Consider the following 22,694-nt stretch of genomic DNA (forward strand, 5'->3'; position numbering starts at 1 on the left):
AGAGCCAGGTTCCTTGGGCTTCCAAACTAGCCCTGCAGCTGTTATACCTGTCACTAAATATGTGTAAAATCAAATTTGTCTTATTTGATTCCAATAATAACCTGGTTACTGTGCTGCACAGCCTTCCCGGTTTGTTGCTCAAAGAGGATTGCAGTATCAGAAGGTTGTATAAGGGAGGGGAGCTCCCAGGCCCCAAGGGAGAGGTCTCTGCAGGGCTTTTCCCCCAAAGGACAGGTGTGGGAAGGAAGTGAGCACAAGGTACTCAGCGACTTCCTCTGTCTTTTTGGAGGGGACTTGCCACAGGACACAGTTTCTCTCAACCCTTTACCCCCTGGGTGTGCAGTAGTTTCCCCTGCAGGGAAGGGCTGCAACTGTTCAGTTCTGTCTGTGGCTGGGTTGGGCAAGTTTAGGGGAAGGAAAACATTAGGAAGCCCATTTGGTTGTACATCTGAGCTTTGATCTCCAAGAAGTAAAAAATAAAACCTCAAGAAAGAAAATAAAAACATTATACCAAACATGAATACAATTTATCAGTGTTTAATAGAATGCTAGCTTTGCCAAATTTGAAAACATACATCTTTTAAAAAGAGATTCATTGGGCTTACAAGATTTTCATGCTGCAAGGTTTATCAGTCTTTAATATGCTAATGGACATTGCAAATCTCTAGAAGATGGATTTAACATGTGAGATATCCCAAACTTCCTTAATATTGGAAACTTTTACTCCCCAAAGAAAAGGAAATGTGCCCATAATGAATGGAACACAGTTTAAGAAATCTTGACATAAGGAAATGATAGCAGCTATTTTTTAAAAAGGAAAAAAAAAAAAAAAAGGCTGTACCTGTCACAAGGCATTTGGGGCATTCTGCTTGTAAAGCCACATCTGCTCACTTTCCAATGGCTGTAATAAGGTGGTGTGTGGGGGGGGTGCCTGGGGGCTTGTTGAGTTAAGCATCTGACTCTTGATTTCAGCTCTGGGCAAGATTTCACAGTTTGTGAGTTCAAGCCCCGTATTTGGCTCCATGTTGCTGGTACAGAGCCTGCTTGGGATTCTCTCTCTCTCTCTCTCTCTCTCTCTCTCTCTCTCTCTCTCTCTGCCCCTCCCCTGCTTGTGCATGAGCATTCTCTCTCTCTCTCTCTCTCTCTCTCTCTCTCTCAAGATAAGTCAACTTGGAAAAAAAATCTCAATAAATAAATAAATAAATAAATGTGTGTGTGTGTGTGTGTGTGTGTGTGTGTGTGTGTGTGTGTGTGTGTGTGTTTGGAACTGCAGAGCAAGGTATAGACATCAGTGTGAGCACAGTTAATTTCTATAAGAATTGTAGCCCTGCCAGAAAAGAAAATGAAAACAATTCAGAATAAAATGAAGTGGTAAATTGTTTGACTCCAACTGTGTGTGTCAGCAATTTAAGAGTAGGGTTACAGATTTCAATTGTTTAGAAGAAATGAGCATAGTCAGGATCTGTGGACATGAACTATGGCAAGACCACTCATTTGAGAGCAAGAACTTGGAGTTCGCACTTAAGGAGGGTTCAGCATGTCTCTCATAAGTTGTGAATAAGCCACTCAGCCCAGTGGAAAGACATCCCAACTCCCCTGGGCCAGTAGAATTATTTATTTAAAGCATAACAACTTTCTTTTAGCTCCAGGAAACCTTCAAGAGATAAAGTAAACTCATAATACTATTATTTTTATTTTATGTTTGGAAATAATTTCTGAATATTTGTGTTTGGTATTTTCAATATTTGTTATGTTTAAGATAACTTGAGAATTTAGAATGGCCAGCATATTATTCATGTGATGCCACTGCAAAACATCTACATGGGATCTGTACTTGATTTAGATTTGTGATTTCAAGTGAAAAGATATGACAATTTCATTAAATCTGTAAACATTTTCACAATATTCAACAGAACTTAAGATGCATCATATCTTATAATTAGTTTATCATATTTATAAGTATTACTTGTGATTCTTTTGTTTCTTGAGTAACTGAAGTATTTTAAAAAGAAAATTGAATACATTAAGTGTATAAATGCAGCTTAATAATTCAAGGGAATTTAATTAATCAAATTGTAAACATTTCCTTAAAAGGAAAGTTAGATATAAAACATGCAATTCAAAGCTTAAAGGAAAAGTCGTTTTTCAAATTCAAAATAAATGAAATTGAATTCTTGTATGTTGTCTTCCTCACCCACAAAACCTGTCTTCAAGAACATTCTAGACCCAAGTTGCCCTGTGGTGTGGGGATGCTAGGGGTGGTGATGAGAGGTAGGGAGTGAGTGGGACAAAGATCTTTCCTGTGAAATCAGTAGATACACTAATGGTATCAAAGAGTGAATCCAATTGATTACAACCACATCTGCATTCAATAAACATTTTCTGAGATTCTGATCTAGGAAATGGTGTGTCATATAAATATGGTAAGACATGGTTCCTATCCTCAAGTAGTTTCTTCTTCTCACTTTGCATTTCTCTGTTCTCCTCACCTATTGAAGGATTTTTCAGCAAACACTTGCACTTTCTGGCCTTGTTCTGCCTCATTTCACTCAGTGGAACAATAGAAGTTGCAATCAGCGTTGAATTCAAATCCTTGTTTTGCCAATTGCAGCATGATGCAAGCTCTTTGGTCTCACTTGATTTCCTCATGTATCAAACTGAGATAATATTATTTACTGTTTCAAGTTGTTGAGAAATTTGGAGACGACAAACATTACACTGCTTGGCAACAAGCTCAATAAATGATACCAATTAATATCATCTATGGTTTCCATCAACATCCTTGCATAGATAGAATGTCACCTTACATTCACCTAAAATATTTAGGTTTCTGACCCCATTAAGAGCAGAGAAGCATTGATAATAAGAGAAAATATTTGGGGCAAGAGCCAATTGAAGGCAATAGAGAACTCTTCTTTACCAATAGTCACCCTCAAGCCAATGATATCTAGGTTTATGATTTAAAATATCATTACTTTACTGACAAGTCCCAAAATTATATTTCCAGCTTTGATACTGAATACCAGATTTGTATATCTAGCTGCCTAGTCAATATTTTCACTGAGATGTCTGATAGCCACATCAAACTCCAAAACAAAACTCTTGATTTTTCCCATGAGCTTTCTCTTCTCCCAGCCTCTTCCATCTCAATAAATGGCAATCCCATTCTTCCACTTGATTGGTCTAAAATCTTGGAATCACTGTTGACTCTTTGTTTCTCTAACATGTCACAAAATATACCCAGATTCTCTTGTTTAAAATGTACACAGAGTTTAGCTTCTTTCACCTGTTCCTGCCACCATCACCCACATTACCATCCCCCCACTAGGACTTCTGGACTGGCCCCCAACTAGGTGTCCTCTTTCCACTGTTGCACTGTTGCAGTTGATCTTCTGCACAGTAGTCTTTTTAAAACATCTACTGTGATGGCAGGAACTAGAAATGCATTCTTAGATCACTAGGTAGAAGATGTGTGTTGAGACAGCAGAGGTATCTGGGTCCTTGATATTTCATCAGCTCTGGAATGCTTACATTTGAATGGATACTGAAGAGAATAAAACGGTCATCTTGGTTAAGGCATTTTTATATTATCTTTGTTATAGAAGTCAAACTATAGCCTAATACAATGTTCTTTGAGCATCTGTCTGTCTTTCCAACCCCTACCTGACTCAAGACTGGCATGTAAATTCCATTAGAGTAGGGGCTGTGTTTAGCTCACTGTAAATAGCTTCTTGAACAGTGTCTGGCACACTAAACATTCAATAAGTGTTTGTTGAATGAATGAAAATAGCAAAACCATCAACATAATGCAGGGCCTTGTTTAGTGCTGCCCTGAGGAAGCTGGTCAGTATAAGTAAGTGATGGGTACAGCAATATGCTCTGTGTGTGGTTGGTTTTCTATTCTGACTGAATCACAAAGGCAGGATACAACCTGCTATTCCCATTATCTGAGAAGCATAAATACTTGTAAGATGGCTGTGTGTTGCTTTTGTAATTTAAATGAAAACTCCCAAGTAAAGTTCATTGTTGTAATGAAATCAGGTCACAGAGTCATGGAAAACTGTGACAAGGTTCACAGTGATGAGGAAAGGTCACAAGTCTCATGCTAAGCACAGATGGAGAGAAGAAGCTTGTATGCTGAGATCTTGAGATGTGTGGCTGAGATGTGCATCAGTTCGGATGGCAAAAGCTGATAGCTGGAAGAACCACAGACAAAGAATTGCACAAACTGAGTCAAAATGAAACAGAAACGTATCACAGGGTATCAGTAAGATGCTTGGGGGTAAATGCTGCAGACAGAAAGCCACTGAGTTCCCGGGTGAGTAAGAATATAAAGAGTTATAGTTACCAGGATAATATTTTTGGTATCAAATATCTTTTTTATGCTATTGTGTTTTGATCACTTTAATTACACAGATCAACTAACGCAAACAATATATAAACATATATAGTAATGAGATACTGTAGACCTGGGATTAAACCACCTTAATTTAGAAATGTTCTATTTCCTGAGTGATGGAAGTTGCAAAGATTAGGCTATCTTGCCATACTACACCCCCTTGGGTGTGATATTACTGAAATAAAACAAGTCAAGATTTGTTTAGTCATTTTATAATATATATGTAACTTCTGGTAATAGTTACTGGTATGAGGTTTCTCTTTGTTGAATAATTAGCTAGAGAGTTCAAGGGAACTTTCTTAATAATTTGTCTCTTTGCTTTAAAATTTCTCAGTAACCATAATTTCTCCTTTCTAGAAACATACTAACATTTATATTCAAAGCACAAGGGACAGCTTTAAGATTAGGACAAAGCACTGAAAATTAGTAACAACAGTTACTTACTTCTCTGTCTTGTGCCTAACTATTGCTTGAATTTTGGTGAGGCCTCTGGTCATGTGTACTAGCTATGTTGGAATGACTGGAGGGTGGGGTGACAATACATGTGACCTTTTAAGGTTGGCTCACTTATCTGAACATTTCATGTTGAGGCCACACTATCATTTCAGATAGGTTCCAGGATGTATTTCAAAGGGATCAGAATATGGTCTCATAAAACTCCTTCCCTAGGGGAAATCAAGGCTTTTCTCATTTAGCACCTTTTTTTTTTTTTTTTTTTTTGTCCAAAGGTACTTTAAGTAAAGACTATGGGCACAGGTCCCACCTTTGGTGAATTTTATCATGTTCAAATGAAGTAATTTATGCACAGAAATAAATACCTTGTAAACTACAAAAATGTAAACAAACATACGGATTATTGTGATAATAACTTCATTAGAAAAGGAGGCAGCTTGGTGTAGGGTATAAGAATTTCAGGCTGGGGGCGCCTGGGTGGCTCCCTTGGTCTCTTGGTTTCAGCTCAGGTTGTGATCTTGGCTCTGAGCTGAAGGGTGTGGAGTCTGTTTGGGATTCTTTTTCACTCGGCCCTCTCTCCCCCTCCCCCGTACTTGCACTACACGCTCTCTCAAAATAAATAAACAAACAAACAAAAAAAGAATTTCAGGTTGGGGTGGGTAGGGAGGCCTGGCTGGCTCAGTGGGAAGAGCCCATGACTCTTGGCCTCCGGGTTGTGAGTTCAAACGCCATGTTGGGTGTAGAGATTACTTAAAAAAATAGATAAACTTTGGGGCGCCTAAGTGGCTCAGCTGGTTAAGCGTCAGACTTCCTGCTCAGGTAGCCATCAAATGATTTGTGAGTTCAACCCTGCATCTGCAGTCAGCACAGAACCTGCCTCAAATCCTGTCCCCCTCTCTCTTTCTGCCCCTCCCCCGCTCACTCTTTCTCTCAAAAATACACATTAAAAAATTTAAAAACACAGATAAACTTAAAAAAAAAAAAGAATTTCAGGCTGGAAGTCATGGACCCTATTATTACATTAAAAAGAAGGGTGGGCCCTTCCCTGGAGAGGGAAGGATAGAGGTCATTTTGAGGGAGGATAAACCGGAGGCTCCAGGTATGGAGATGACTATTAAAAATCAGCATAGTTGGGAGGTTTCATTCCCTGGAAGAGTGGTTTGATTTTATAATAACTGCTGCCTAGAGAAGATCCATGCATGGTGGCACAAAGTGAAACTTCAAAAACAAGCTAGGACTATACATTTGTTTCATTGGGTAGCTCAGATAAAGAACCCTAATTGTACTGGGTTTACTTACTGAAGAGAGGATTATGCTTAGTGAAATACATACGTCATTAATCAAAGCTTAAAAATATTAAAATAAAAAAGGAAGATACTATACTCTCATCACTTCTGAAATAGAGTCTTTGCCAAGGTGTTAGTACTGCAGAAAATAAACCTCAGCTTAGAATCTTCCTGAAATGCAAAGCGTGCTTTCTTTGTGCTGTTTCCCTGTACACTCAACACAGTGTTTTGGAAACCTTCAGTTATCTAAATTCCCATCAGGTGACATTGTTTAATCTAACATTCCCTCTTTCGTATACGAAAACAGCTCTAAGGACAAACCGCAGAGATGCTTTGAACTCTCTCTCTTCTGGTGGTTGGGAGGGAATTTCCAATCTCACTCTCTTTCCTTTGCCTTCCCAACCCCTCCCCCCTCCCCGCACCCCCTACCACAAGTAGGTGAGGAAAGGCTTCTGGCTGCTTTCCTCCAACCCACCCCCGCACTCCCTACCACAAGTAAGGGCTCACCAGGGGAAAGAACCTTTGACCTTGGTCAAGAAAAGTACCTGTCTAATCAGTGAGCTTATTAGGCCACCAGGAGTCCACATGTGTAAAAGTTACTTGGAATGAACTTTTTTTCTTTGGTGTGAAAATTTAGGTCTCTGCTATTGGGAGGAAAAAAAAGACTGCTTTAGAATAATACACCTCTTTCAAATATTGTCATGAAAGCATAAAAACAGAACCCTTCTTAAAAAGGCCGCAGAAAATATGATTTTACTTTCAAGACAGCAATAACTGAAAAAAACAAAAAGGTTTCTTTCAGGCCAAATCTTAAAAAGGTCCTAGGCTTATACAAAAGTCTAAGACCCCAACCCCTGCTTTCAGAGGGCCTTAGAAAGATTAACACATTTGTTTTAAAAGCTGGTGCCCCTCTTTTTAAAAAACAACCCGTTGCACTCCTCTCCTCATATTGTCACATTGTCACTCAAATAAGTTATACTTTATAAACTGCTTTGATGTGGTACACACATGCAAAAAGTATACAAAGTGGATAAACTTCTACTGTCAATGCTGCCGTAGAGGTATATATTTAGTAAACATTTAGTTACATTATTTTATTTTTGTGAAATGAGAACTGATCGACCAAACCTTTCAAACAGACCCACCAGACGATAAATACCACCATATGTTTGATTCACAGTACATTTGGGCATAAACACTTCAATTACAGCTTTGTGTTTAGTATCAAAAACCTTTTCTTGTGTGCGTGTGTTTTCTCTACAGATCCCGTGCTCTGGATTACATTTTGAAAATCGCTTATTACAGATAAAGCCCCTTTCCAGGTACGTTTCCGAGAAACATATGTATTTATGCACACAAAGGTGTGTGCAGATCTTTTCACAAACAAATGTCCATATGATGCCTGCGCCGCGCTCCCCTGCACATGCCCACCGCGTGGTGTGCCCAGCCGGCCACCCAGCGCAGCCGGGGTGCCCACGGGGACAAGCTGCCCCCGAACACGCGGTAGCCCCGCGGGGCCTCCCCAGGAAAGTTAACCGGCGTTTTCACACCGGCTGTGGCGCGAGCCTCCCCGCCCCCACCGGGCCTCGGGCTGCCGGGCCAACACCCAGGCCGCCCCGCACCCGACAGCGTGCGGCGGTGGGGGCGGGGCGGCCAGTGCCCCGGCGGCGCCTCTCAGCGCCTGCGGGTCTTTATTTTTAAAAGACTGCGCCGCACTCGTACAGCCCCCAGCGCCTCCAGGGCGGGCGGGAGCGAGAGGAGCGAGGCCGGCGGAGGCCCCCCCGCCGCGCCGCCGCCGCCGCCGCCTCCTCCCCCGCCCCCCCCAGTCCGCGGCGCCCCTCCCCCGCCGGCCCCTCCCCCGCGCGCCCGCCCGGCGCAGGCCGCTCGGGTTTGTTTTGCTGCGCGGCCGCCGCCGCCGCGGGCCTCGCGAGCTCATTTGTGCCTGGCTGGTCCCCATTCCTCTCTCCCCAGTGTTGAGTGTCTGAGCCGTTGGCTGCTCCGAACCGTTTGGCTCTTTCCCTTAGTAACAGCTTTTACCTTCTGCCTCAATTCCTCTCCCCGCTCGCGCCCTTCCCCCGCGCGCCGCCTCCCCCCGCCGCCGGCCGCGTGCGCCCCCGCCCCTCCCCCCGCGGCGGGAGCACCTCCGCTCGCCACCTGGGGACCCGCGCCGCGCTCCCCGCCCCCGCCCGCCCGGCGCCCATCCCCCGCGCCCTCCGCTCGCCGGGGTTATAATTGCCTCTCACCCCCCGGAGGGGTTATTTTGGGGGTGGTTGGAGGCGGCGGCGGCGGCGAGGAGGGGAATTTCCTTGTGCCTCCATTCCCGGGAGGGGGGAGCGGCGTCGGAGGCCACCGTTTCCAGGTAAGCGCTGGGGGCCGGACCCCGGGGTGGGGGCGGCCGCGGGCCGGGGCGGGGGGCGCGGGCGGAGGCGGCTGGGGGGCGCTGGGCCGCGGGGGGATGGGCACAAGTGGAACATGCATTTTTCAACTTGGCCCTTTGGCGAGCTGGGGTTTTGGTGGGGGAGGGGAAGGCAGGGAAGGCATTTAGGGTGCCCCATCCCCCCTTTTTCCTCTCAGGCTTCTTTGAAATGCTCACGTGCCTGCCCACCCCCTACCCTTTGCTGATCTCGGGGATCCTCACCCTTATTATGTTGTTGTCCCCGAAAATGTGCGCCTCGGCCTTCTCCCCCGCTTCCACCCTTCGTGCATTTACACCCCCTTTTTGTGTGTGTGTGTGTGTGTGTGTGTGTGTGTGTGTATGTGGGGGGAGGCTTTCAGGAAAGAATTTGCAGCAAATTGAATCAAGGAGCCATCATGAGGCCGACTCTTTTATAGCCTATTTTTAGCAGAGGAGAGGGATCTTTTCGGTGCACGTTATTCTGTTAGCAATGGAAATCTGCTCCCCTCCCCAGGCGCGTCCCCGGTGCAGGCGCGGCGACCCGGGTTGGCGTGCTGGGGGCTGCGGGCGGCTGTTGGGGCCGCGCGTCCCGGGCGGGGGCGCCGGAGGGGGAGGGGCGCGCGGCCGCGGGGCCGCACTCCCGGACGTGTTTATTTGTAACTTAGTGCCTTTTATCGTCTTAAGGAGGTATTTGCTAGAGCCTCTTTGAAGTTGGGTTCAGAAGTGTAGAATTGGCAAAGTTATTGCCAGCTTCCTGGTAAGTTTTGGGTGGCACAAAGTCACATTATTTTCTGACAGTGTAAAGGCCACGTTGTGAGGGTGGTTTCTCGGTAACTTCCTCTTTGCAACCGATGTCATTTTTTTTTTTTAAACAGAAGCCGACTTTTATTCAAGTGAAATTATTAATCTTAAATGGCAGCTCGAGGGAAACCATGCATGTGTTAACATGTTCAGTATTTTTGGAAGTTCCTAATTTGCCGAAAGAGGCATCACTTTGCAGTGGCAACCGAGATTAAATTTAGGTTGTGAAAATGGTGTTTCATGTAAAATTTCGGTTGAAATGGCTCTTAAAGAATGCTCCTGTTACTAAGTTACCTCATAACATTCTCTAAAATAATTTGGTGATTACAAATGACAAGTGCTGAGACCTAGTTAAAAGCTAGATTTTCTCAGTGTCTGGAGTTTACTTAGAATCTTGGACTGTGCACCAAGGTGAAGAGTTTTAGTACGTATGTCATTTACAGTTGACTTAGGGAAGTTTACTGTTGGCTTCCTTGTTTTCCATACAAGAACCTTATGCTGATTTAAATAAGCTTGTTAGTAAAATGTGGTGGGTGAAATGATGGGTGATTTCTAGTCTGCATTGCCTGACCTCCCCTCCCCCCATGTAATTAAGTAATGGTTTTTCTCCTCCATTTTTCCCAAAGACTTCTTTATCAGATTGCACAGTATAAGGCCCCTGTGGTGTTTTCATCTACTTACTAAACCAAATTATAAAAAATATAGTAATTACACATTGAAGATACAGTGAGTGACTTTTTGGCTTTCTCAGTGTAGTTCATTTTCATTTTTGTTAAATAAGACCTGTGCTCCATTGGTGTTTGTTAGTAATCCTTATTTCCTGGGACTGTATGTTCTCACCATTTTAAGAAGTTTGTAGTCTAGGGAAATAGGGCAGCTTTGTCTCCATGAAAACAGTGTGTTTGTTGGGGTGTATCATGGGAGTTCATGGCAAGCAAGCTTGAGAAATCATCATTGAGGGTTCTAGAAATAGTTAGCATTTACCTGTGAAGGAAGGGTGGCAAAAAGAAAATATGCCTACGAGTGGTTAGGCGTGAGATGTGTGTTTATACTTTTTGCTCTGAAATTGTGGTTTTTCTGCCTGTTTGGAATATGATTTTTCCCCCTGTGTTGCTATAATGCATTGTGTGATCTATGTAACCACAACCATTAAATCCACAAATAACTACTCTTTTTTGCTATTTGAATAGTTAGAATGAGATCTATAGGGCAAAATGGTACACTGTATGGAGGATGAAAACCATATGTAAGTGGAAAAAGTTTCCCTTACTGTTACAGAACTTAATGGACTTGTTAATGACTTAAAATTTGTTGCAAAGCTCACCATCAGTTTATAAAATGCTTTTCTTGCATATACCAACTTCAGTTATTAATTTGGGAGATGTGGTATATGTGGAGTGGCCCCTTGTGGAGGTTGTATTTTTGCATTGGTTGTCTCAAAGAAGTGTTAGACATTTTAATAACTTTTTACGTGTGTCCATGAATTTTTTTGTTACTTGTGTTTTCAACATCTAATTAAGGTTTATCATGATTATCATGATACGTGCCTACCAGGAAAATAAGTAACTACTTCCTGAGAGCCTTTCAAGCTAATAAGCAGAAAGGGCAAAAGCTTGATATAAATATAGGGGTTACTGATAAAAAGAGATGTGACTAATGAACCTTTGTAATGACAACCTGTTGAATAAATACATCTGTTCCTACATAGCGATGATGTTTAAGTACAACCTTGTCAGCTGAGTAGCTGACACAGGAGTTCTAAGATTTACTCCAACAGTATTACTACAAAGAATTTCTGACTTAATGTATTTTGATGGAGTTAGTAGAAATAATTTGTTGGGTTTACTCAATTCCTGTGTCTTTTATATAAGAACTGAGAGGAAGGGTGCCTGGGTGGCTCAGTCAGCAACCGACTTCGACTCAGGTCATGATCTCACAGTTCACGGGTTCGAGCCCTGTGTCAGGCTCTGTTGCTGAATGCTTGCTCGGAGCCTGGAGCCTGCTTCGGATTCTGTGTCTCCTCCTCTTCTACACCTCCTACACTTGTGCTCTGTCTCACTCTGTCTCTCAAAAATAAATAAATGTAAAAAGAAAATTAGAAAAAAAAAGAATTGTAAAGAATGTGAGTGACAGTAAGTCAGGGGAGAGAGATGGCAGAAATATTGGCACTGTGGGACTGTATTTTTCTAGTATATGCGAATTTGACTTATTTCACAAATAACATTTGTAGTTTGTCACTGAAATACAAAAAAAATCAGCTAACAGAGCCATTTATACATCCCCGTAGTATAGAGGGGTTAGGACCCAGGGCTGTATAGTAGTGAGTTAGTAAGAGTATGGTCCAGTTTGGAGACCATCATGGTGGTATCGCCTGTTCTATCACCAACAGAAACTTGAATTAAAAAAAAAAAAAAGCTGATGCTGGAGAGGTTTACTCTCCAACACCTGCAGGATTAGACTCTGTAAGAGTACAATTAATTGCCCTGTTATGAAGAGCCAGAGGAAAGAGACTTTGCTTGGGTTATGATCTAGGAAAGGTGTGAGGTGCTTTCTCTGTCATGTATACCTCAGGCTAATCTTATGAAGTGGGTAGTACTGGATCTGTGGATGATGAAACAGAGGTGCAGAGTTAATTCCCTTGTCCTAGGCCACAGAATGATCAAATGACGCATTAGGGTTCTAATGTAGGTCTAAGTCCTAGTCTGTGCTCGTTCTGGATGAGTGTAGCTGTGCCAGGTTTTTCCAGCTGTTTTGTCAGATGTCCTTGGAAAAAATTAGCGTTTATAATTCTGTAGTTGGGCATCTCTATTAACTGGGTCAAGTAATTGCATGGATAAATGAAATTCATAGGAGTCCTACCTACATCGTCTTTAACTCTCTAGAACCATTTAATAAGATGCAATCCTCTTGCCAACTGCTCTGTTTCCTACCTTTAAGAGGGACAGCGGTGAAGTAGCCTTTCCAAGTACTGCCAGTAGAAAAAAGAAAATATGGTTCCATGCCTAAAATTAAGAAGGAAAAGCAAGTAAGAGTATGTTTAACTATCCTCATCCTCAGAGTATGTATTCCTCAAAACTTGTGTAAGAATGTCACGTTAAGTCTTTTTGTGTAGCATAGTGTTCCATCGGGGGTCTTTGAGGCAAACTGCCTGGGTTCAAACTCCAGCTCCATTCCTTACTGCCTATGCAACCTTAAGGGGAGTGACTCCCTCTTTGTTTCCTCTTCTGCATGATGTGGACTGTCAGCTTCTAGAGTTGAAAAGATTGAGAGAATTGTATGTGTAAGGTGCTGAGAATAATACTTGACATACAAGTATCATGGAAATGTAAGCTGTTAAAGATGATGATGTTGGGTTTGGATTTGAAGTTTGCTTTTTTTTTTTTTAATTTTTTTTCAACGTTTATTTATTTTTGGGACAGAGAGAGACAGAGCATGAACGGGGGAGGGGCAGAGAGAGAGGGAGACACAGAATCGGAAGTAGGCTCCAGGCTCTGAGCCATCAGCCCAGAGCCCGACGCGGGGCTCGAACTCACGGACCGCGAGATCGTGACCTGGCTGAAGTCGGACGCTTAACCGACTGCGCCACCCAGGCGCCCCTGAAGTTTGCTTCTTTGTATTACATTTTATTCTTTATTTTTAGTGGGGCCGTGTTATAGAAAATAGTAGTTTTATTTCCTGAGTTTCCTGGGTAAAATATTTGAAATAAACTTAATGTATTTGCTCTTGAAGTTGTGATTGAAGACTTAACCTTGAAGAATTAGATTTGATTTTAAAACTAGGAACAATATCAAGCATTGTATGGTGACAGTGCTAGTGCTGGGTCTTTCGCCTTTTTTTTTTTTTTTTTTTTTTGAGAATGAGGGTGTGTGCCTGAGCACCCAAGTTAGGGAGGGGTAGAGAGAGGGAGGGAGAGAGTCCTAAGCAGTCTCCACAGCCATCGACAAGGGGACTTGGGGCTCCATCTCATGACCCTGGTATCATGACCTGAGCTGAAATCAAGAGCTGGATGTTTGGGGTATGGAGGCGCCCCCAGTGTTGGGTCTTTTGCCTGACTTTTATTGCTGTTCTTTTGTTACTTGGACTTTTTAAATCTCCCACCATTTGGAACATTTTCCAACTCTTTAAATAAAGGAATTTTGTTTTTCAGGGCTGGATCTGGCAAGTACCTAGGATCTCCTTTTTAGATTGGAGTGATGACTTTAAGTGGATCATTGTTTTCTGTAGCCTTGACCTTTCACCTGTGTTCTTGTTCCATATTTTCAGCTGCTGTCAAGACAGTTCTACTTGGAAGTTCTGTTGCTCTGATACATCTCTAAGCATTGTCTTATTTTCACTTCCCATTTTTACTACTAATTCAGCAGTGATGTTAACTACTAATAGAATTTATGGGTCAGGACCACACAGCTGCTTTGACAGGGACTTGGACAATCTGAGTGGCTGATACCTTGATTTTAACAGTGAGGAAGCCAAGGCTCAGTAGTAAGGGGCACACAGAGGGGTTTAGGCCCGTGTGTCTGATTCTAGGCCAGTGTTCTTAGCTAGCAGTCTACTGCTTCACAGTGAATGAACGAAAGACTGAATGAATGGTTTTAGGTCTGGATTATTGCATTAATTTTCTAGTAGGTTGCTCTGAGCAGGCTTTCTTCTCCATTCTGTGTTCTGTAACTGCTTGGCAGTGTGATTTATTTAAAATACTGATTTCATCGTGTCAGTTCCTTTGCTGTGGAGAACCCATAATGGCTTCCCTTTGCCAACTGGATAGGGTTCATAAGCTTCAGTCTGGCTTTTTAAGGCTCTATTTTACCTATTCAGCTATAGTTCCCTCTCTTCTCCCAAACTGTGATTCTGGCCTGCCTATCAGATACTGCAGTTTTGACATACACGTTACTCTTCTGCTTTTCACTCATGCTTGTCCTTCCCTTTGTCTTTTTTATAGTCTAGTTTCAGTCCACCTTCCCTGAAGCTGTTTCTGGCTATCTCGACTCAGGATATTTCTTCACTGAGATACCATCGTGTTTAATGACTATCACAACCTCCATAATTATTATTTCATGGGTTTGTTTATCCTAGCCCCAACTACATGGTACATTTCTTGAAGGAAAGGGCTTTTTTTCTTCTGGTATTAGCAGAATTTTTGATTTTTGTACCATATTATCTTCATATTACAATGGATTGTTTCTTTCTACAAGTGCCCATGGTAAAATAAGTGGTGATGGGTCCTATACCACTGTTGATGTGGCCGAAGCTTCTGTTGGACTTAGACCTTCAAGGTTGAGGTGTGCTGTAGCAGCACTTAACTGTTAATTTGAATTTTAATGCTACCAGTGTTGACAAGGAAGAGAAAAAAATCTTGGTCCTGGAATTGTAGCCATGATTTTGGTGAGGAATCTAGTCTAGTTGGGAATCCTGTCACCCTAAGTTGGCTTTATTTGGGTGTATTTGTGGCAGTTATAATGAAACTTAGGATTTTGTACTTTATTTTCTTAACCTCTCTGGCTTTTTTGCTCATTATTTTCTCTGTAGTGTGCCTAAATAAGATTGTGTTTTTAGCATCTTGACCACATTGGAGTCTCATTTGAGTCATTACTGTGAGGGTATTAACATTCAGTGTAGAGTGTGTCTATTTTATGGTGTAGGTGGGTTCAGTCTACCAGAAGAAAGTTACCATAACCGTCTCTTCAGTAGGTTTTTATGGTAAGGCTGGGTGCCATATTAGTTCTTCACAACCTGGGTAATTTATTCTAAAGCAACTAATTTGGTATTATATCCTGTTGAATTTTTAAATATTTAAATATGAGGTTCTCAGCATGATTTTATTTGCATCAAACAAAATGAGCTGCTTGTCCCCCGCTTTCTAAGAGCTTATACTTTTTTATTTTTTTAATTTCTTGAGAGAGAGAGAGTCAGAGCACCAGTGGGGGAGGGGCAGAGAGAGAGGGAGGCACAGAACCCCAAGCAGGCTCCAGGCCCTGAGCTGTCAGCACAGAGCCCCACGCGGGGTTCAGACCACAAGATCATGACCTGAGCTGAAGTTGACACTTAACTGACTGATCCATCCACGCGCCCCTGTAAGAGCTTATTGTAATTTAGAATTAAATCAAACTGTATAGGTCGTGTTGAAAGACCAACAATTAAATTTCAGTAATATACAAAGAGTATCCAGATTAAAGAATGTGAGATGAATACTTTGAATGAGGAAGAATAGGTAGTGAATGTTTAAACTGAGGAGTTTGCCATCTGTTTTCCTCTTAAGCAATTGTAAGTTTTTTTCAGGTGGTAGAACAGAGGAGAACATGGAAAGCAAGGGTCAGAGATGGTGCTTCCAGTCTCTTAATAGAATAATTCTTTTTCATATAAAATTGTACTCTGGACTCTCAAACATTTTTTTTTTTTAATGAGACGTTTAAAATTTTAAATACCTTAAAAGTAGTGAATAATTTTTACTTTTTAGGAACTAGATACCAGTTCTTGATATCTTGATACTTCTTGATATCTATTTTGTCCGAGTTCAAAGGTGGTAATTAGTCCTTTTCTTTCATTTTTTTTCATTGTGTCCTTTCCAGCACATTGTGTGATAGGACTTTGTAATGAGATAGATAATCAGTTAAGTGGATGTTTGCTGCTTTGTTGTTACTGTTATCCACTTAAATGGTGGCTAGTATATTAATATGGATTCAGTATTAAGCAAATAAATTTTTATCATTTTTTGCAAAGCCATAGTTACAAGGGTAAATCATTTAGTTTTTAGAAATGCAACTGAAGAGGTTCAAATGAAGTGTTATGTAAAGCTAGTTCATCCTTTCAAGCAATACTTGTATAGTCAATTCCTGTGTTAAAATTTGGAGATTCTGTCATTTATGTAATTTTTTTGAGGGAGATCTACATGGAAAATATGCTTAATGGCTAAAAATCTATAACCTTACATAGAATAATAGAAAGCATTTGGCATTAGCATAAGCAGACACCTCCAGAGAATTTATAGTAATGGTATATTTTGCTAGTTACCTTCAACTGCTAGTAGAATACAGCTTATGGGTTAATGAGAGGTGTTTTATGCTTTCCTCTTAATTTGAACAAGCTAATTGGGTAGAATGTATACTGATTTTGTTTCATTTCTATTTTTTGGCTATCAGATGTCATTAACTTTCAGTATAAGGCAATTGGGTCATCTGCTTTGGGTTTCTGAAATAAGGTAATGGAAATAGATAATGAATGAATTTCCTTAATGTCTTTTTTTCCCTGTGTAATTGTTCTTTTATGGAATAGAATTTATCATACATGTGTGAATTTTTAGATGCTATATGTAGCTTTAGTATAGTTCTTAGGCACCTTTTATACTTAAGTTTTCTCCCACTAAAGTAATGGGTTTTCTTTAAATCACCTTTCTCTGTTTTCTTTAGTAAACAGTGTATCTTTGTGAGATCCTAGACTGAGTTTAGGATTGCAGTCTGTTAACTGTGTCAGGGAAGTAGTTTTCCTATTCTGTGAGAACTAACAGGCCCTCATGGTTGGGGGATTACTTCTTTGACCTTGGCTTTCCTTTTATCCTGCTAGCAAAGGTCACCAGTTTTAACATCTGTTGAGAGTTGTTTTGTGTGAAGTGTTGCTTTACAGATTTGTTTAGAATTTTTATAACTTTCTTGTTAGTATTTATAGGTTCTCAAAGATACATTTAAGTGAAAAAACAGGCAGAGGATGTTGTAGTCTGCTGCCATTTTAGCTTGCAAAAGGGGAGAAGGGCAGTGAGGAGGACACAGACATGATGGGAGAGTGTATGAGTTGTGTGTATGTATGTTTGTTTTACGTGTTTAGGATGACTACAGAAAGATACACAAGAGACTAGTAACAGTGATTTTAGGGGGTGAGGTTGGGATGGGGAGATCATGTGGTCAGATGTGGGAGAAACTTATTTTCATGTATAACCTTTTGAACTGTTTGAATCTTGCTATGTCAGTATTACCATTTTAAAAAAAGTATTGATTGTGAAAAATCAAGGCATCCGGTTAAGAATTCTTAATCTTTCTATTTCTTTCAATTTGGACAGTCAGAAGAAGAGAGAAAACTTAATTTTTCCTATGCTTCTCAGACAGTTCTTGAAGAGCTGGAATTGTGTATATTTCTGCAAACGCTTAATTTGTCAGATTTGTTGGGAAAATTAGAGCCACTGAGTATGATTAAAAAGTGTTGGTCTGTTCCATGATTGGGTCAGCAGACCACTTGAACTATTTAGTAATAGAGACTTGGTGATTTTCAAGTCCTATCCAACGTCGATAATTAGAAATTCAGTGCAAATATTAGAAGGAGATACTGGCTGTACAGATGTGTGTAGGTGTTGTCTGATTTCAAAGGTGTTTTGCCAAGGGTTTGGAAATCAGGTGAAAATTGTATTTCTCATAGTTTAGTGGTTGATTTTTAATAATTGTGATAGTTTTTGGTATAATGGGATTTGTGGAACTGGGTTTTGATACTACACAATCCCTGACTTGGGAATTTACATGTATGTATAAGTTGGCGTCACTTGTAATTGTTCATTGAATGTTTAGTTTATTCTAAAGGGTGTTCTAGTTGTGCTCCTCATTTTCAACTTAAGCTGGAAAGTCTCAGAGAAAGGTAGCATCTGTTTTTGTGCCTTTAATTCTGCTTCACTGTGACTTGACAGTGTGACCTGCTTCCCTGGGAGCAGTGCTTCTCTCTTTAGTGTTAAGATTGCTAGGCAGGGTAAGTGTCTGATCTTAGGCAGTTAACTCTTACTGTAGTATGTTGCTGTGGCGAAGAGCTCGGTTTCTGGAGTCCGGCATGGCTGGTTTGTCACCCCTACTTATTAGTTGTATGGCTCTGGAAAATTAGGTAATTCCAGTTTCCACTCTGAAAAATGGAAATAAGGAGTAATTAATACATGCGTCATAGAGCACTTGTGAGGATTCAAGTGTGAATATGTGTAAAGCAGTTACCATAGGGCCTGGCACATGGGAAGTAATGCTTGCTACTACTTGGTGGCTTTGTTAAGTGCAGCAGTAACAGCTGTAGAGAGAGGCAGAAAAGTGACACTCCTTGTAAACCTGTCAGGGCTTCCTGTGGCAACTGCAGAGAACTGGATGGCCAGAATTCCCAGTTCTGTATTTTGTGACTGAGCTTTTGTTGCTCACTCTTCTTTTTCTTTTTTTAATCTGGAAGCTATTTTATTCATTTAATTTTATTTTTTATTTTTTAAATTTACATCCAAATTAGTTAGCATATAGTGCGACAGTGATTTCAGGAGTAGATTCCTTAGTGCCCCTTACCCATTTAGCTCATCCCCCCCCTCCCACAACCCCTCCAGGAACCCTCAGTTTGTTCTCCATATTTATAAGTCTCCTCTGTTTTGTCCCCCTCCCTGTTTTTATATTATTTTTGTTTCCCTTCCTTTATGTTCATCGGTTTTGTCTCTTAAAGTCCTCATATGAGTGAAGTCCTATTATTTTTGTCTTTCTTTGACTAATTTCACTTAGCATAATACCCTCCAGTTCCATCCATGTAGTTGCAAATGGCAAGATTTCATTCCTTTTGAAAGGAATGAATACAGTGAATACAATCTGGTGAATACACATACCACATCTTCTTTATCCATTCATCCATTGGTGGACATTTGGGCTCTTTCCATACTTTGGCTATTGTGGATAGTGCTGCTATAAACATGGGGGTGCAGGTGTCCCTTCGAAACAGCGCACCTGTATCCCGTGGATAAATGCCTAGTAGTGCAACTGCTGGGTTGTAGGGTAGTTCTATTTTTAGTTTTTTGAGGAACCTCCATACTGTTTTCCAGAGTGACCGCACCAGTTTGCATTCCCATGTTGCTCACTCTAAAATGAGAACTTGGGGGTGCCTGGTTGGCTCAGTCAGAGGAGCATGCGAATCTTGATGTGAGGGTCTTGATGTTGGGTGTAGAGATTGCTTAAATAAAAATAAAACTTAAAAAAATAAAAAGAGAATGTGTACTGTGTGCCTTTGTTATGTATCTTACATATATATATTTTAAGTTTATTTATTTGGAGAGAGCACAGTGGGGAAAGGGTAGAGAGAGAGGGAGAGAGAATACCAAGCAGCAGGCTCTGTGCTGTCAGTGCAGAGCCCAATATGGCGCTTGAACTCACAGAATTGTGCGATCATGACCTGAGCTGAAACCAAGAGTTGGACGCTCAACTGATCGAGCCACCCAGGCATCCGTATATGTTGTTTTACAGTAATTTTTAAATATTTTTGGTTACCTCTTGATACTTCGAGAAAAAAAAAAGGTTGCTTTTCCTAAAAAAAAAAATAGTCTTTTTACTTTCTGGAATGGACTCTCCACTCCTTTTCTGTTCTCTGGGAAATGAAACACTCCTCTCTGGCTCCCCAGTGGATGTTGCTTGTATGGATCAGTTATTTCAAATATGCATGTTGCATGTTATGCAGACTTGGACTTTCACTGAGAAATATATAAGACATAACAGGATATGTATATGTGCAAAAATACTGAAGTTTTGCTTTAATAGCTAGTATAGGCATTTTCTATAATCTTTCATTTAAAAACATGCTTCTATAAATTTATGAATTGAAAATGATTTTATTTACCAAATTTAAAAAATACTGGTTTAAAGTAGTGTAGAATTATAATTCTCTAAGTTTTATGGATTTAGAGTCAGTACTAAAAATTAGAATCAAATTGTCGTTGTGAATGATAGAGCATAGGTAAGTCACATTTATTGTGATTTATCACATTTATTGTGATTTATTGTGACTACTTTAGGTAGTTTTCTGAGGCTCTATTAGGATTCTGAAGTTCTAATCCCCCAAAGTGTGCATTCAAAGTAAGATACGAAGAATAAAGACATTTGATTGCTAATAAATGTGAACATAAGATTTTTGGGAGGATTAATCTGCCAACATCTCTGGATTAAGAACCCTGACTGCTTTTCATAAAGAATAGTAACAAAATAATAACCATTATAGTAAGATTTTTCTATTTCATTAGAGAAGAAGTTTGTATAGATTGTCTTATAGTGTTTAAAAACTGACATACCACAACATTTTGGCTGAATGAAGTTACACCATCAGATTGAAGGTTAAGCTTCTTTCTGTGACAGTCTTAAGTTGACGTCCTGGCCTGTGACCACTAATCATCTGCTTCTAGCACAGATCTCCCTTTGAGTTACTTGTTGAGTCCTGTCTCACTAGGCAAAAGCCTTCTTTGGGAAGGCTTTCACCCATCTTTATCCTTAGCATCTGGTAGGTACAATGCTTGACACAGTATTTCAGTGATATTTTAATAAGTATTTGTATTTATAAATGTTTAAAAATTCATCAACAGATTTAAAAAGTTACCAAGGGTGGTGCATTTAAAAGATAGTGTTTTTACTTTTCTCTGAATGTTGCTGAAACAGGCAAGGTATTATGAAATGAAAAGAACAGAGAATTTACTTTAGAAGCTTTTGTGTTTTTTACCCTTTGTCTACTCATCGGTAGGAGAGTATTTTTTGTTTAAGTAGATAACTATCTTTTGTATCCATGGACCCTCTGCTTCTTGAATGTGGGTATGTTTTCTAATTTGGTGCTTCTCTACTTGCTTTGTTGCCTGTTTTTGAGTCCTATACTCATGAATAGCTGACTGTCTTTATTTCATCTAGTCTCATTTGCCCTTCTTGCATTTTATTCTAGATGACTCATGTGTGTTCTGTAGTAGATAATATTGGTTGGTTCATTTGGTCTGACAAATCAACGTAGAGGTGATTTCCTACAAGTGAGAACTGGTAGTAACAGGAAAAGTGACTTTTTTTTTTTATTGTAACAGCATACTAATGACCTTTGATAAGTATGATAAGTGCATACAGTATAATTTACACAAATGCATCTGTTGTTTTATAGCATACATGGTGGAAACATTCTTATATGCTGTTTACTTTGGCACTATGAAAGATGCTCACTAAATGTCAGTTTTCTTCCCTATTCCCTATCCTGTGGGTTTTTCTTCACACTCAGGGTGAAATCCAAAAGTCCTTCCTTAGCTTGTCAGGAACCCCCCACCACATAATCTGCTCTGTGACCACCTCACAAACCTCCTGTTTCACATTGCCCGTCTTCCCCTCGTTCACTGTGCCCAGACATACCAGTTCCATTCCCACTGAACAAGCTTGTTCCTGTCTCAGTGCCTTAATTGCTTTGCTCTCTGCCTCAGGCTTTGCCCTGAGATTGTCATATGGCTAATTTTTTTATGTCATTCAGATTTCACTTCCAGTGCCACCACCTGAGAGGTCACACTGAAATAGCTGCTCACTCCTTAGCCTTTTTCAGTTGCAGGACCCTCGTATTTTCCTCATAACATTTAGTCTCTCTGAAATAGCTTTGATCATTGTTTCTTTTTGTTTGTTTTATTCACCTCTGGAATTTACACTCCATGAGAACAGGGATGGGTTCTGTCTTGTCACTCCAGGACAAAACAGGACTGGTAGGTGTTCAGTAAATATTTGAGTGAATTGTTTGCTCAGAAATGCTTTTGTAACCAGCTGGTAGCTTTAACTTGCTTCCTCCTTACAGTAGAATACTGGAAATAATTCATTAAAAATCAGCATTTAGGGGAGGGTCAAAAGAGGCTTATTGCATTTACCGTTTGGAATCCCAGGGATGTATATGTGAGTGCTGTATGCTTTTCTTGGAGGAACTACTACAGATGGTATTTGAATCAATCTGGAAAAAAACAGGTAAATGGATAATTGATGAGCAAATTTGAATATGTGCTTCTGTTACCATAAAATGTTAGATTTTAAGAAGTTAACACTTTCGTTTTAAGTTAAAATACATATTTCATTCAAGTTATGTGATGAGAGCTAGATATTCCTATTTATGTTTTTTACAGGTTAAAGAGATTCTGTAATTTGCTTTTAATTTCATTTACCTGTGCTATTGCGATTAATCTAGGCTAACTTCACCAAGTTGGTATATGAATTAGAACTCGTAGGTGTGCAATAGACAGTTCAAGTTAGCTTAAGCCAAAGAGAGGGATTCCTTGGCAATAGAATCCCAAAATGGATTGAACTGTGGGAAGAGCATGGGGTCTGCAAGGCTTTAGGCACAGCAAGAACTAGAGCCATTTGAATATCACCAGAAATCTCTGTTGAAAGAGTGTGTGTGTGTGTGTGTGTGTTCTGGTAGGTTAGTTTCATTCTTTGAGAAGATTAACTTTCTTCACATGGTGGAAAATTTAACTTGTCAGTGCCAGAGTTTTTATCCGTTGTTTTCCCCTGCTGTAGAGGAGGGACTACCTATTTATCTCATCAGGAAAGATCTTGAAGTAGTGATGAGCTTGGTTTGGGCAGGTGCCCATCATGGCCAGAGGCCATTTAGAAAC

General features: G+C 40.5%; 1 protein-coding gene and 1 long non-coding RNA gene across 8 annotated transcripts in view; one reads left to right on the forward strand and one right to left on the reverse strand.

Moving 5' to 3' along the window:
• LOC123380021 overlaps positions 1–8,850 on the reverse strand; it is a 78,492-nt gene extending 69,642 nt beyond the window's left edge. The window contains exon 1 of the long non-coding RNA XR_006585238.1: positions 8,777–8,850. This is a non-coding gene — a long non-coding RNA (uncharacterized LOC123380021). The remainder of the gene's footprint in view (positions 1–8,776) is intronic.
• Positions 8,372–22,694, forward strand: part of TBL1XR1 (TBL1X receptor 1) — a 178,521-nt gene continuing 164,198 nt past the window's right edge. For 3 of the 7 annotated variants that reach the window (XM_011286113.4, XM_011286112.4, XM_045037256.1), the window contains exon 1: positions 9,160–9,290. The gene's annotated coding sequence lies outside the window, so the exon portion shown is untranslated. Of the gene's footprint in view, positions 8,498–9,159; positions 9,291–22,694 lie in introns of those variants that run through there. The other 4 variants (XM_023260384.2, XM_023260383.2, XM_045037255.1 and 1 more) reach the window with 4 other exon arrangements.

The sequence above is a fragment of the Felis catus genome, chromosome C2, assembly GCF_018350175.1.
Source record: "Felis catus isolate Fca126 chromosome C2, F.catus_Fca126_mat1.0, whole genome shotgun sequence".
Lineage (NCBI taxonomy): Eukaryota > Metazoa > Chordata > Mammalia > Carnivora > Felidae > Felis > Felis catus.